Raw genomic sequence first — 12786 nt, forward strand, 5'->3', positions numbered from 1 at the left:
CCAAGTTGTAATCTGACATCTCAGGTCTGTTATCCTTAATGATTTGTCCCATTGGAAATAAAAAGATGACTTCTTCATTGCTTCTGTAATACTATTTACTTTGGTGAGTTATTTTTGGAACATACACACACCCACACAACACAAAGGACTCAAGGAGAAATAAAAATTTCTTAGAGGCATTACAGTCTAAATTCATATTGAAGAGGCAAAGTTGCATGTTTTTTTTTCTACATGCAAATACACTCTCCCCAAAATTTTATTTTACACTATTTTTTAGAGAAGTTTCCAGATAAATTTATTGCAAAGATATGCTGAATTATAGTACCATTGACTACTAGTGGCAACCTTTATTCACATAAAGATACAGCCCAAATTTGAAATTTAAGGTTTGTTTAACTTGGGCCAGGTCAAATTTGGGGTTAGAGTGTTTGGTCTCTCAATTATTTGTAAAAAGGTGAAATGGCAGAAATAGTTATAACCTCCAGTAATATGAAATTTGCAGTGTTTGTGTAGGGTGGGATGGAGATGCCTTTTGCATTATCAACTTTGTTTCAGAGTACTTAATATAGAAATATCTTGCTGACTATTCAAGGTAGTTCTACAAGGTGCATTTAGAGATACTTACCAGCTGTTACTTATACTCTTAGACAATGAACTTTATGTTCTGTCACATTTTTATCATCGAACTCGGTAAATTTCATCAGTGGAATATGAAATATATGCCCTTTTCTCATGAATACATTTCATGAGATAATTTATCAAAAAACAAGACATCACAGATTAATAGAAAAATTTTGTCTAACAACATTTGACTATTTTACTGAATATTTTCCCATTCTTTATTTATTTTAAGAAAAAAAGAAATTTTGAAGTCTTTTAGTGCAATATTTCAGAAACAGTTAATATGTGTCTTTATGATGGCATTGCAATTTGGATAATACAGATGATTTTGTATTAATCTCATTAAAAACATGTCAATTTGGGATTTTTCAAAGAATTGTGCTTAAGTATAGTATTATCCATATGTATGGTCATAGAAAATATATGTATTATTGTGCTGTGAATATATATTCACAGCATATATATGCACATATCCAAATACGTGTATCTACACACACAAACATATAGGTGTATGGAAGCTTATCACGCCCTATATTTTTATGTTTTTCTCTCTGACTGCTTTCCCTTTCAATAATATTCCTCGACAGTATAGACATATTAGTTCATATTGATCTTCTCATACTTTTAATTGCCACATAATATTTCATTGTATGAATATATGTTTGGTTAACCTTTCCCTTATCAAAAACATTAGGTACTTGTGAATTTCTTACTGTTCTATTTTCTTACATCTCATTTTGTGCTGTTTCCCTAGAAATGAAATTGATGAATTATATGAGCATATAACATTTAAAAAATATATTCCAGATTACCCTGAATGCTTGTTGTAAATTTAAAACTCTATCAGTTGTTTTCAATATCTTCACTGATCTTTAGTATTATCAGACTTTAAGAGTTTTTTCAGTCTATACGAAAATGATACCTGATGCATTGATTTTATTCCCCCAAAGTAGTTATCTTTGGCTTCTTTTTGTTTATTAGACATTTATGTTTAATATTTTGTGAATTTGTTGTTCTTTGCTATATTTTCTATTGGACCTTTTTGTCTTTTTTATTAATATGTATGAATTATGGATAGTTTGATATTTGTTTTATGATACAAATGTATTCTCTGATTTTGCTGGCTGTCTTAAATTCGGGTTATTTTATAGAAGTGTTGACTATGGATGTATTCAAATGTATAAAATCATTCTTGACTTTGTTTTTTAGACCTTGTTTAAGAAAACCTCTACTATTCTGATGGTGTAATTTTTTTAATGAAAAGTCCCTCTTTATCTCACTGATTGTAAATAATTTTGCAAGCTAATAAGTGGCTGTTACAGAATTCTTACACAATCTAATGTGTTGTAAAAGACCATTATTAACACTGTCAAGAACATACACTCTGGTGGATAAGTGAAGACCTGTAAGACCAATTTAGAGGATACTGAAATGTGCAAATGAGAGATGATGATGGTTTTAACAAACTGGTGATGGTATAAACACTGAAAATGGTCTAGTCTTTGAAATATTTTAAAAGCAGGTATGAAAATATTTACTGATTTAATGTGAAATGTGGGAGAAAGATTATGTGTTAAGAATATAACCCCAAAACTTATTTTTTATGTTTACCTTTCCTGTAATCCTGAAAGTCAGTTTCAGAAAAGGAAAATCGTCAGAGGAGCCAGGTGTGGGAAGGATAGAGTGTGGTAAAGGGAATGTAGTCTAGACGAACTTAATTCTGAAAGTGTTTATTAGACCTTTGAATGAAGATGTTGAATATACTGCTGGAAAACTGAGTATGGGGGCAAATTAGGTATGTGTGGTTCAAACACCTTAGAGATTCTATGGACACAGATCTCAAGATAAATAACATAAGAATGTCACAATTGTAGCATTCACTTATACTGGTGGTTCTATAAATTGGTATTTTTAAAAATATATAATACTCAAGTGACAATGCCAATGATTTTGATGAAGCAATTCAAAAATTTATCATAACAAATTATTTAAAACAATTTAAAAAATAAGGTGCAGGCACACACCTTTTGCTTGTATTATTAGCTATCTTACTAAGTCATGCACCAATAACATTAAGAGAATGTAAATAAAGCTGGCCAAATGAAGAGTGTTATACAAGTTAATTGCCAATGAGTATTATACAAGTTATTGCCAATGAGTAATCAGCATATAGATAACCACCTGCTCAAATATAATCTATTGGCCAATCTCTATTGCACCAGCATCATCCCCTTTTTATTTTGATCATCTTATCAGCATACATGTGTGCTGTACTCTCTCATACATACATATATACATACATGTGTGTATACATATACATATATATATATATATATTTTTTTTTTTTGAGTTGGAGTCTCACTCTGTCTCTCAGGCTGGAGTGCACTGGCACGATCTCGGCTCACTGCAGCCTCCGCCTCCTGGGTTCAAGTGATTATCCTGCCTCAGCCTCCTAAGTAGCTGGGATTACAGACGCACACCACCCTGCCTGGCTAATTTTTGTATTTTTAGTAGACACTGGGTTTTACCATGTTGGCCAGGATGGTCTTGATCTCCTGACCTAGTGGATCCACCCACCTCAGTCTCCCAATGTGCTGAGATTACAGGCATGAGCCACCACACCTGGCCCTATCTTTCATATTTTAAAAGTCTTTTTACCTCACATCATCGTTCAGCTACCATCCTATTTCTATGCTCTCCTTTATGGCAAACCTCTTTGAAGAGCTCTTAGTTCCCGTTGTCTTCTTTTCCCTTTCTCCCCGAGACAGCCCTTGGATGTAATCATGAGTCATGTGAAGTGACACTGCAGCAATACTGACAGTCTTTTAAATTGTGCATATAGATATTTACTTTTTCCATAAGATTCTTTATTCTTTTCATCTTGATTAATGCTTTTTCTGTAGTGAATTTGTTAGCAAGTTAATATAATCTTGTCAATAAAATGGAAGATCACATGAACTTTTCCCTCCCCATTAATTGTTTCCCATCATTACAGATGTTAGGTAAAATTAGAAGTATTTATACTATTTAAATAATGCCTAAACTATTATTTTTAAGTGTTACAGATAAACTGCTTATAGTCCACAACTGTTATGATTATCTTAATGAATGAACCATAGGCTCTGAAACATGGGAATAACTTATAATTAAGAAATAATATTGATCATGCCACTGCACCCCAGCCTGGGTGACAGAGCAAGATTCTATCTCAAAAAAAATTATAATATTAATGTTCCAGGAGCTCAAATTCTATTGGAAAAATTCAGGATAGAACTCCTCACTAGAGATAAAAATTTTTGAGTAATCATCATATGAATAGTCCATTGTTCAAAGATTGTTTGTTGACTTGTCTCTCCTTGTATATTGGTTGGAAGCAAAATCAATCCCTTACATACATCAGTCTCTCTCTGAGACTTTTCTAGTCCATTGGGAAAAAAATGTAAATTCCTCTATTAATAACACATTGTTTAAATGCTAACAGTTTTGATATTTCTTGATAAATGGAGGAACAAATAGAGAAATAGTAGGTTCTAAAATTACTGTTATATTATCATCTATATATTAATAGTTTTTCTTTGTTTATGTATGTGGACCTTTGAAATCATATAACTCTTGTTTTCATATAGGTGTGCTGAAGCCCTATCCCCAAGATGACTATATTTGGAGACAGGATTTTTGGAGGTAATTAAGGTCTTAAGAGTAGGATCCTGGTTTTATAGAATTGGTAACCTTATAAGAAGAAGAGAAAGAGTAATATTTCTCTCTCCATGTGCATGAACTGAGGAAAGGCCATGTGAGCCACACAGTGAGGAGAATGGCACTCTAAAAGCCAGAAAGTGAGCCCTTACCAGAATCCAGGCATCCTGGAACCCTGATCTTTAACTTCTAGGCATTGGAACCATGAGAAAATAAATTTCTGTTGTTTAAACCACCTACTCGGCTGGGAGCAGTGGCTCACACTTGTAATCCCAGCACTTTGGGAGGATGAGGTGGGCAGATCACTTGAGGACAGGAGTTCGAGACCAGCCTGGTCAACAGGTGAATCCCATCTCTACTAAAAACACAAAAATTAGCCGAGTGTGGAGGTGCCTACCTGTAGTCCTAGCTACTCAGGGGGCTGAGGCTGGAGAATCACTTGAGCCCGGGAGGCTGTGGTTGCAGTGAGCCAAGATCATGCCACAGTACTCCAGCCTGGGTGACAGAGCGAGACTCTGTCTTGAAAACAAAACCAAACCAAGCACCTACTCTACAGTATTTTCTGTGTCAGCGTAGGACAAGGTGTGAAAATGGGATCTAACTTTATTTTTTTCCAAATGATGAACCATCATGTCAGTATTAATTATTGATTTATTTGACTCTTTGTTTTTCTTTTACAAAATTGCCTCACATACTAAACAATATTTATTATACTGTTTTAACCTTAAAATGAGCTTGCTATTTAGGCAAGTTCTTTTTGGGGTTTTGATTGAAGTTATTTAGAATGATGTGAGAATAATTGAAATTTTTATAGTATATAAATTCTTCCCATGTGTGGATCTTCTATATCTCTCTATTAGTTTACTAAACATCTTTCAAATATTTTGTTATATTTATTCCACAAAATAGATAACTTAGGGAGCTATTATGAATAGAATCCTTTTTTTTTTTTTTTTTTAAATCTCACTCTGTCACTTGGGCGAGTCTTGCTCTGTCATCCAGGCTGGAGTGTAGTGGTGCAATCTCGGCTCACTGCAAGCTACATCTCCCAGGTTCAAGCAATTCTCCTGCCTCAGCCTCCCATGTAGCTGGGACTACAAGTGCATGCCACTATGCCCTGCTAATTTTTGTATTTTTAGTAGAGACGGGGTTTCACCATGTTAGCTAGGCTGGTCTCAAACTCCTGGCCTTAAGTTATCTGCCCGCCTTGGCCGCCCAAAGTGCTGGGATTACAGGCCTGAGCCACAGTGCCCAGCCTTATAGTGATTTTAATTTAGTATATACTATGTATCCATATTTATCCTTGTTTCCTCTCCATCAATATGTTTCTATACAGAAAGAACCTGTTTTAACTTTGAATGTTCAGTATCAGGTATTAATATAATTATTTTAACTTTGATTTTATTGCATTTATCCTGGTATATTTGTAAGTATTTTTAATATTTAATACTTTGTTCTTGTAAATAGCAAATACATGGATTGTCTTTATTTTTTCATTTGGAATATTTCATCTTTTGGTTTAGAAATTCAAAGCATTCAAGTTTATTAAGGTAAATAATACACTTTTAACGTTACCTTCATTGTATTTTTTCTCAAGTGATGTGTTAAATTTAAATGATAAATTTGTCTTTCTAGAAATATGGTTTGTTCTGGGTTATTATGGAATTTCCCATTATAGTATGGTTCTTCAAATAAATTTATAACTATTACTCTTACTCAAATTTTAGTTATAATTATCCACCATAAACATTTCAAACTAATAACTCACTGTGTATTTCTACGAAGTCTCCTTTCTTCTATCTTTAATGTCTGGTCTCATTTTTCATTGAAATGTAGCATGTACCCAAATATTTTCATCTGCTAGGACATAAAGATTAAATACCCTCTGACTCCTTGAATGAAAATAATATATAGGGCAACTCACACGTTACCATTTTGGACCAAGGTAATGACTAGCCACATACAAAAAGTAAACAATACAAAATAAAACAAGCAGGAAATTACTAATCAATGGGCATAAAGTTTCAGTCAAGCAAGATAAATAAGCTCTAGATATCTGCTGTACAACATGGTATCTGTAGTCAACAATAATGTAATATATACTTAAAAATTTGTTAAGAGGGTAGATCAGTATTTTTATTACAATTAAATTTAAAATATGAAATGAAATAAAACAATAAAAATTAACAGGAATATGCAAAGATAAAACAGCAATATCGATTTCCTTAAAAATTATGATTTTTGTATTGCATTGTAACCTTGCTTGACTAATTTTTTTTTACCAGTTTTGATGGATCCATTGCCTTCTCTTAAAATGTAATAGAAGCCCCACAACAGTCCCCGGAGTGTGATGTTCCCCTTCCTGTGTCCATGTGTTCTCATTGTTCAGTTCCCACCTATGAGTGAGAGCATGCGGTGTTTGGTTTTTTGTCCTTGCCATAGTTTACTGAGAATGATGATTTCCGGGGTGGGGGGAGGGGGGAGGGACAGCATCAGGAGATATACCTAATGCTCAATGACGAGTTAATGGGTGCAGCACACCAACATGGCACATGGATACATATGTAACACACCTGCACATTGTGCACATGTACCCTAAAACTTAAAGTACAATAATAAAAAAAAGTAATAGAAGCTTATATTTTTCCTAAGTTTTAAAATACATAAGGTTAGAGAAGTTTTCTTTAAAAATTTTTAGAAACAAAGGAAAGTAACTCTAAATTCTACTCTACTAACCAATGCATACCATCTTATTACCCCCAAATTCTTTATTTTCTGTTTCACCTAGTTAATCCTGAGAATTATTGACAGAGACTTCTTAGTAGTTCAAGTAACTTAAGTAAACAAATCATTTAGAACACAAATTAATTCTTTAAATGTACTGGAAATAACTTGGCTGTTTTCTTAGCATGATACACTGTTGTAACAGGCCATATGGATCAGACTTCTTAACATTAGCTTGACATATAAACAGAGAAGATACTGTCTATATAAAGTAGACAGTTTTTGATTTCGATATACAAAATGTCATCATATTTTAAGTGTGTCCTTGTATTTACCATGATACGTTCATTTAATACTGTAAGATGCCACAGTATTTTGTATACTGTATCAGATTTTAAAAATGCTAGGAATTAAAGTGTAACAATGCTTTCTTTTGTTTTTACAATTTTTATTTTATCAATTTTGAAAGATAACTTTTAGACTATGCATAATTTTAATGTATATTATTATTGTTAATACATACAATGGAAGATAATAACAATTGGTTATCCTTTGAATCCTGTTTAAATTTCGAGCTGTTAACATCTGTTATTCCCCCAAAATACTTTTCATGCCATTATGAGGGTTAGTTTTTAATACAAATTTGCTAAAGTAATCTATAAAAAAATGACAAAACCATTGTTGCTGGTTTTTAAACTGGCTTTGCAGGTCAGTGGAAGTATTCTACTTTGTACTGTTGCTTTGGAAGTGTTAAATGGTCTGACGATTCCATCTCTCTATCAATATTGATAAAAATTTGGTTCCTAAAAGTTATTCTTCTCCAGAATTTCCTCCAGAGCATGGATATTTATTCTGAAAAAAATGATAGTAAAGCTTTTATTATTTGTATATGAACAAGCAATGACAACTCATTCAAGACTGCCACTAGGCCAACTTATATTTTAAGTTGCAATCAATTTTGAGTCAGATTCAGATTTTAGATATGTGTGATGGTTGTGTGTCAGTTTGGCTAGGATATGGTGCCCAGTTGTTTGGTCAAACACTAGTCTAGATTTTGCTGTAACGGTATTTTGTAGATATGACTAACATTTATAATCAGTTGACTTTAAGTTAAAAAGATTACCTCCATAATGGGAGTAGGCCTCCTCTAATTATTTGAAGAGTTTCAAAGCAAAAACTGAGGTTTCCCAGAGAAGACAGAATGCTGCTGCAAAACTGCAATGTAGAAATACTGCCCACATTTCTAGTCTGCTCACCAGCCCTATAGATTTATGACTCAGGACTACAACCTCAATTTTTTACCTGAATTTTCAGCCTGCCGTATAGATTTCAAACTTGCCGGTCCCCATAATTGCAGGATCCCATTCCCTAAAATAAATCTGTGTGTGCGTGTGTGTGTGTGTGTGTGTGTACGTGTGTGTGAGTGTTTATGTATGTGTGTGTATAATTTCCATCCTGGTTGTTATTAAGTACAATATTGATTGCAAATTTATGACAGGATTTAGGTCCATGGAAAAAGCCTTATAAATTGCATTTTTATGTAATCATGATGATAGAATAACACTGCAAAAATTTATAAGATGGTAATTTCTGCAGCAAAATAACTTAAAGAACCTCATGTATCTTGCTAATAGTTATACATTCTAACCTTGTGATAATTTTATTTTATAATCGGTATTTTGTTGGCTCTGGACACAATGAATTGCTGTAAGATTTTACCTGCAAAGTTTCAGTTTCTGGGAATGTCTCACATAGGTTCAATGTTAAATGTTAGATATTCTCTACCCTGAGCAGGCATTTGAGGTTGGAGTCTCTATTCTGTCACTACTGCTACTATCCACTGGGCCCAACAATTCCTCTGCTGTGGCTGCTGTAGGTGTTTCCAAGCTTGCAGACTTACAAGGTGCTAATTTGCCATTCTGGTCTCTTGTTTCCTCAGTGTGCTGAAGCCTTAAAGCCATTTTTGGTTTGTGAAGAAGTACACAAAATATTTCTTTTCCTCACTTGAGTTAGCACTTTGATACCTGGAAAAAAATGTAGTACTCCTTGTACCCTCTTGTCTCACAGAGTTTCTAGTAGAAATGTCCCATTTAGCTTAGCCAGCAGCTCACTCTCACCATAAGCCTCAGAGAAGAAAGGATACATCTGAGACAAGTGTCATCATGCTGTTTTCTGTTCTGCATTCTCCCCCCATTCCTTCTTTTTAAATGAAATTCTGGGTTTTAATATAAACACATTCAGGTTATTCTACCATCTGTATATAATATAGTTTTAGGATATGTTAATTTCTGAAGTACATATATTTTAAGAAAATATATTTAATAATTTCCAAATAAGTGCTTTTACTTTGAAGTATGTATGAAATACAGAAATTCATCATATATTATATAATGCTATTTGAAAGATATAAGTAACAACTTTATATAAATTAAAATCTGCTGATCATTGGAATTATCAAGAGGTAAAGAAGAAATTGGCAAGACTTTAAAAAAATTTTTATTTGTCCAATGTAATCTAAAATGGCATAGATGTCACAGAACTATCCACACTATAGTAGTCATGCAAAACTAGAATGTTATAAATGGACCACAAATATTGACATATTTCTGAAAAAAAATTCAGAACACATCAGTTATAAGTGGAAGAGAAATAAAGCTAGAAAAATCACAGTTCAAGGCATTTACAGTAAGAGACTACTGGAACATTAGGACCATTCTAGAAATTCCTAAACATTGAAGCAGCAGATAAATGGAGCAGGAAATGCTTAGGATCACAAATAGAAGGTGGCATGGATATGGGAGTTCCTCTGCTGCCATGGCTCCTCCCACCTACCTTCTTGTTGAGCTGTGGGCAGTAATATTTTTACCAAACCAAATCACTGAGTGTGGGAACTGGGGCTTAAACACAGGCAATGTCTAGTGTAGAAACATATATTCACAAGTAATGGAAAGCCTCCATAAGCAGAAGACAAAATGCCTGCCAAGGACCCCAGGAATCTCTCATACGACCCCTTAACATGACCAGGGTAGCCTAAAGTGCCAAATCTGGGAAATAAGATATTTCAAATCTTAATGATAAACAATCAAGAATCACAAAACTTTTGAGAAAGACAAGCAGCATGAAGAGAAGCAACTGACTCAACTAAGAAAACTAACATATAAGCAACAAAAAAATTAAGCTGAACGCTCTCTGAAGAAAATATGGCATCTATGAAAACAAATACCTAAAGAATTTTTAAAGTAACAGTTTTATGATCATGGAAAATATCCCAATAAAATAACTGTATAACTTGATTGCCCAATCTTCAGTGACTTGGAAAATTGGACCAGAGGATTCTCCCTGAAATTACTGCAAAATTATAAGACTAGTAAATACAAAAGAAATAGTTTAAAAATTGAGTATTTACCCTAAAATTCCAATATTTATTTGACAGAATAACAGAAGGAAAAATAAGAATGAATAAGGAGGAAGAAAAGCAAATAGAAAAAGAATTGCTAATATTGAAGAAATATAAACTTTCAGATGAAAATGCTCACTAAATAACAGGAAGAATGAACAACTATTTATATCTAGCTGGATTTTAGTGAATTTTCAACACGAATAACGAAATTAAAATTATGAAAAATGACAACAAATTCCAAAGAGACCTACAAACCAAAATCAGAAATGCTTCTACCTTTTTTTATTTGTAAGATCCAATGCTTCTAGATAATAGAACAATGTTGAGAAAGGTCTTAAGGAAAAAAACAATTTGAATTGAGAATCTGTTGATAAACAAACTCTGTAAAATATTTAAAGAGGCTTATTTTAAGCCAAATATGAGTAACCATGACCTGGGGTATAATCTCAAGAAGTCCTGAGAACATGTGCCTGAGATGATTGGGGTATGGTGTGGTTTTACGTATCTTAGAGAGAAATAAGCTACAGGCAAAGACATAAATCAATACATGTAAAGTATAGATGGCCCAGAAAGGTGAGATACCTGGAAGCTGGAGGTGGGCGTGAGTTACAGGTCATAGGTGGATCCAGAGATTTTCTGATTGGCTATTTGGTTGAAAGGGGTTAAGCTTTGCCTAGAGTTGAAGTCAGTAAAAAGAAATGCTTGAGGAAGGAATAGTATTGAATCTGCATATTGCTTTGGGCAGTGTGGCCATTTTAATGGTATTGATTCTTCTAGTCCATGAGCATGGAATGTTTTTCTATTTATTTTTGTTATTTGTGATTTCTTTAAAGGACACATGCACCCGTCTGTTCATCACAGTGCTATTCACAATAGCCAAAACATGGAAACAACCTAAGTGCCCATCAACAGTGGATTAGATAAAGAACATGTGATACATATACACAAAATCATGTCTTTTGCAGCAACATGGAAAAAGCTGGAGGCCATAACTCTAATTGAATTAGTGCAGACAGAAAACCCAGATACTTTTGGTGTCACTTATAGGTTAGAGCTAACATGCAGTACACATGGACATAAAGATGAGACAATAGGCATGGGGAGTACTACAGCAGAGAGAGAGGGATGGGGCCAAGGGCTGAAGAACTACCTATTGGGTACTATGCTGAATACCAGGGAAACTGATTCAGTCATATCCAAAATCTCAGCACCATGCAATATACCTCTGTAACAATCCTTCACATGTAACCCCGATTCTAAAATAAAAGTTGAAAAAACAAATAAAAAGAAACACTTAAGATAAGGGGAGCTGTAGAAGCCAAGGTTCTTGTTAAGAGGATGAAGCCTCCAAGTAGCAAGCTGCAGAGAGAGTAGTTGGTAAATCTCTCTCTTCCAACCTTAAAAAGACCCAGAAAAGACCTACAAAGGGAAGGAGATTCTCTACAGAATGCAAAATTCCTCCACACAAGACAACCTTGCAAAGTCATATCAAAATATGTCAAATGAATATGTTTTGGAGTAAAATACTTTGATTTCTCTCAGGAACCACTGTCTGTCTTGTGGTACTATACCAGAGTCAGGTAGGAATTAGTTATCTTATTGCTACAAAGAACCTGTTTTGTCCATCTTATGAACTGTATTTTAATGTTATTGCTGGTCAGTTATGCCTTAACTCCAAAGGGAGGGGATGTAAGGGCCTGTCCAACCTCCCTTCCCATCATCACCTGAACTAGTTTTTCAGGTATCTTTGGGATCCCCTTGGCCAAGGAGGTGGTCAGTTCAGATGGTTGGGAGGCTTAGAATTTTGTTTTTGGTTTATAAATCCTATTCAGAGCCACTCAGTGTGATTAAAAACAAAACTATTTTCAGATGTGCATAGAATCAGAAAGGTTATTACCATCTGATATTCTCCTAAGAATAACTTAGGAGATGCTTTAAATGAAATAAAAAATGAATTAAAGAAAAATAAAGATTGAGAATCAAGACAGCAGAGCAAAGAAAGAACCACATAAAATAAATTAATTCCAAATGAATGTTAATAATTCTTATTAAAAATAATAACGGAGGTAATTGTATAATTATGTCTTCTGATTTATTAACATGGTAAAAAACATTGACAAATAGCTTTAATTATTAGTCGTTTTTCTTTTGAGTTTCTGTAATGCTAGTACTTAAGCACTGAATCTTCCACTGGTGTAGGGGAATTACAATTAAACGCAAAATCTCTTCCCAACTCAGAAAAGCTTTCCACAAAGGCATAAAAGAAATAAAATAATTTTATTATTGAATTAGCATTGAATTAGAATGTGAGGTGCAGCACAGGTAATCTAAGGGGATTTTAAATA

At 33.7% G+C, this 12786-nt stretch overlaps 1 protein-coding gene across 2 annotated transcripts in view; it reads left to right on the forward strand.

Moving 5' to 3' along the window:
* LOC129484933 (putative protein ATXN8OS) overlaps positions 1-12786 on the forward strand; it is an 81746-nt gene that overhangs the window by 36828 nt on the left and 32132 nt on the right. Inside the window, exon 1 of one of the 2 annotated variants that reach the window (XR_010121588.1) lies at positions 5818-5867. The exons of the other annotated variant lie outside the window; for it this stretch is intronic. The gene's annotated coding sequence lies outside the window, so the exon portion shown is untranslated. Of the gene's footprint in view, positions 1-5817; positions 5868-12786 lie in introns of those variants that run through there. 2 annotated transcript variants of the gene reach the window in all.

This window comes from Symphalangus syndactylus, chromosome 6 (genome assembly GCF_028878055.3).
Source record: "Symphalangus syndactylus isolate Jambi chromosome 6, NHGRI_mSymSyn1-v2.1_pri, whole genome shotgun sequence".
Taxonomy (NCBI): Eukaryota; Metazoa; Chordata; class Mammalia; order Primates; family Hylobatidae; genus Symphalangus; species Symphalangus syndactylus.